The sequence below is a fragment of the Pseudophryne corroboree genome, chromosome 9, assembly GCF_028390025.1.
Source record: "Pseudophryne corroboree isolate aPseCor3 chromosome 9, aPseCor3.hap2, whole genome shotgun sequence".
Taxonomy (NCBI): domain Eukaryota; kingdom Metazoa; phylum Chordata; class Amphibia; order Anura; family Myobatrachidae; genus Pseudophryne; species Pseudophryne corroboree.
In genome coordinates, this window is record NC_086452.1 from 48,408,286 (window position 1) to 48,411,965 (window position 3,680).

At 42.2% G+C, this 3,680-nt stretch overlaps 1 pseudogene; it reads left to right on the forward strand.

Annotated features, from left to right (window-relative positions):
• Positions 1 to 3,225: 3,225 nt before the first annotated feature.
• On the forward strand, positions 3,226 to 3,344 carry LOC134958902 (5S ribosomal RNA; annotated as a pseudogene).
• The last annotated feature ends 336 nt before the right edge of the window (positions 3,345 to 3,680 follow it).

The following is a 3,680-nucleotide window of genomic DNA, read 5'->3' on the forward strand; positions in this document are numbered from 1 at the left end:
AATCCATGCTGCCATTTAGTATTTTTTAGAAACATTTTTTGTAACACTATTGTTGGTATATTTTTAAATATAATCCCTGACTAATGATCACACATTTGCTCTTATAAATTAACTATATTAATTAATATATGATTGAAAGAGAATTTTGTGAGGAAATACAACTCTTGGAAACCATCATCTGGGTGACACATGTTGGCTGAAACAGGGTCTTCACCATGACCATGACTGAGGCTTGTGTGTGGCCGGAACCGGCTTATCTATAAAGTCCTCTTGGAGGGATAATATAAATCAGAGCTGTAACAATGTGGTTCAATGGTTTATACTTTTGTGTATACTCTTTACATTTGATTTTATAAGTATTCTTCGCAGCCACATCTTCATACTATGTCTACATTCTCACTGAAGACAAAACTTATTTCTAAACGTAGAAACTTAGAGGAATTTGGTGATATTTTTTCGGATACTTTTCAGAACTCAGGCACTCCCAAAGATTGGAGGTCTGACCTCTTAAAGTTACAAAAAAGCTTACAAAGAAGGATTAGGCTTACCTGGGATATCACCACCTTAGAGAATTATCATAAGACCAAGATCTCCCCTAGAGGGTTACGACCTCGAGTTTTTCCCTCTTTTCCTCTGGCCACAGAAAATGTAAAGGCCCAATGGGAAGCCACCTTATTGAAATGTTCCCATGAGCTCACCCTGATACTCATCAAACATGACAACTTGGTGTTAGATCAGGTTGAGAAGAGTATAGAGGAGCTAGGTAAAACCCTTGAGACCTGGGAAAAGGACCCCATCTTCCAAAGTACATTTGACAAATATAAGAAAGAACTGGACACATATGAAACATCAATCATAGATCGCAAACAGAATAAGTTCCACAGAGATAGAAACGATTTCTCTCAAGGGAACATTTTCCGTTGGAACTTCCATACCCAAAGAGGCAGAGGAGGACCCACAAGAGAGGACATTAGTTCCTCGGAAATTGAATCCTCGTATAGTGAAGATTCCTCCACAGAGCACTTGGAAGGGGGATCACAGACATCCAAACGATACAATAGCGAGGATCCTTTTTATAGGCAAAGGTCAGCGCCCAAAAGGCAGAAAGAAATACAGAGGAAGACAAGACGAGGGGGGACGAAACACCGACAGAAACCATCGGGACTGGGACGCCCCAAGGACCTCCCATTACCCCATACGGAATACCAGGAAACGTGAGTGACGGATAAATTACAAATCATTAACCTTAGTACCCGTATCTTAACAGGAGATCAGGCAGAAGTCCTAAGTAAAGGGCTATCATTTTCACCCACACTGCCATTTAATAGGTTTATGTGGGAAAAGGATCTGAGACTTTTTGGCCGGAAATTATTATTAAAAAAATTCTTTGCGAAAGCGTCCAACAACGATATGATTGATTTACCATTATCTACTGGTACAATATCTCCGACGAATACATCCCAATCTGAGGAGCCATCTACCTCCACATCATTGTTCCGAATCTTCTCTTTCCGGCTGCCTGAAGCATCCTCGTCCTTACACACTTATCGCTGCCCGACGCCTCTCCAGCCCAGCAACATTTCGTCCTCCGAACGACTTTCATCAACCGCACTACGGGACGCCCGCGCCTGTCCGTGTGGAGACTGCACAGCTCTGGTTCCAGACGCCTACATCAGTCCGCCGGCTTGTGTCTTTTCACCGGGCGGCCACGTACCATCCTCTACGGACGGCGCCACACTGCTTTGTGGCCAATTAACTTTATCATACATTTGGACTCACTGCCTTTGGAATTAGGATTTTTCCACCGGCTAATCACTGCCACAGACTGATCGCAGCAGGAGATGTCCACACCCGCCCGTGTTCTACACTTTTCAAGCACGGCCGCCAGATTTACTCCTCACACCGATGGTGACTCAATTTAATAGGACTAAGGATATTTCTTCTGTTAATCACCACTGGTAATATCAGTATTTCATTACCATTTTTTTCCTACACTCTTAATCTGTCCTTCCCTCTGTGACAGGATTTTTTTATTATCATCTGTGCGGTTTTTGTCAGTTCATGTAATATTATTACTCATCTCTATATGCCTATGTGCCTATCACCACTTAATTATTAAGAACAATATGTGCTCTGTGTGCAGTTATCTATTGAATTTTTGACTATACCCACCTTTTCAGACATTTATTTATATTGTCCTTCTGCACTCTCAGCCTCTGAGTGGCGGTATCCGGACTCCATGTCGACAGCACAAAGGTCGACACACCTTAGGTCGACGCCAATTGGTCGACACGTCTTAGGTCGACATGGACAAAAGGTCGACAGGGACAAGGTCGACATGGAAAAAGGTCGACATGAGTTTTTCACGATTTTTCTCTATTTTTTGAACCTTTTCATACTTAACGATCCACGTGGACTACGATTGGAACGGTAAAGTGTGCCGAGCGAAGCGGTAGCGGAGCGAAGGCACCATGCCCGAAGCATGGCGAGCGAAGCGAGCCATGCGAGGTGACGCGGTGCACTAATTGGGGTTCCCGGTCACTCTACGAAGAAAACGACACCAAAAAAACATAAAAAACTCATGTCGACCTTTTGTCCATGTCGACCTTGTGTCCGTGCCGACCTAAGGTGTGTCGACCAATTGGCGTCGACCTAAGGTGTGTCGACCTTTGTGCTGTCGACCCTCAGTCCCAGACCCCTGAGTGGCAGTCTGTGCATTTGTTACAATGTTTATTCCTATCTGCTACATGCTACATAAGTATCATCATTGTTGAAACCTCTAAGCACAGAATACTATAGGTTTAAAGTCAGTTTCTATGTAATTGCTACACTGTTATTTTTTCCAATTTTGGGCATATATCAATTTTTCACTTGCTGGACTTCTGTATCTGTCTTCAGAACCAACTGTTCCAGATAATATTAGATATTAATTTATCCAGCTTAGCTAAGAATGTCATTATATTTTGCTTGATTATAGCAGCTGATAAATTGACATTTCTAAATCAGATCTGATACACTTTTCCTATATAGCAATATAGAGCATACTTTTCTTTCACTTGTTTCAGTCTTTTTCTATTTTTCATGGACTCTCACCACTGATTCAGGGTTCGCCCCTGTCTAACATTGGCAGCAGATCCATCTTATCTCTGGCACTCTTTTGATACTGTGTAATTCGTGAACTCTCATTAGTGATTCCAGAAGCATTCTATCATCATTCATTTTCGTCTCTACTATCATACCACACTGGTAACGCCCAAAACCGTCCGATCTTGGAAGCTAATCTGTGTAGGGCTGGGTCAGTACTCAAGTGGGCGACCCTTGAGGAATACTCAGTTTAGTAGAGATAAGACTGGCCTATTACGCTCAGAGTCTAACACTGACAGCAGATTCACTCTGCCATCTTACTTCTTACTTTTCCCTTCCTTTCCTTATGACAGCTGGGTACATTACGCCTGTTTGCTAGCACATATTCAAATCTCCACCAGGCATTTTAACCATATTAACACTGGGCTAGTGCATCTAAGTGTCTTATCTTTCACTTAAACTGGTTGGGTTAATCCCCCATAAAGACTTTGGACACTGGCAGCCGGAATTTATCATGCTAAAATTAGCATCTGATTATTACTGATTATATCACAGTATTGCATTACTCTATCTAGTATCAGCAAACTTACTGCTAC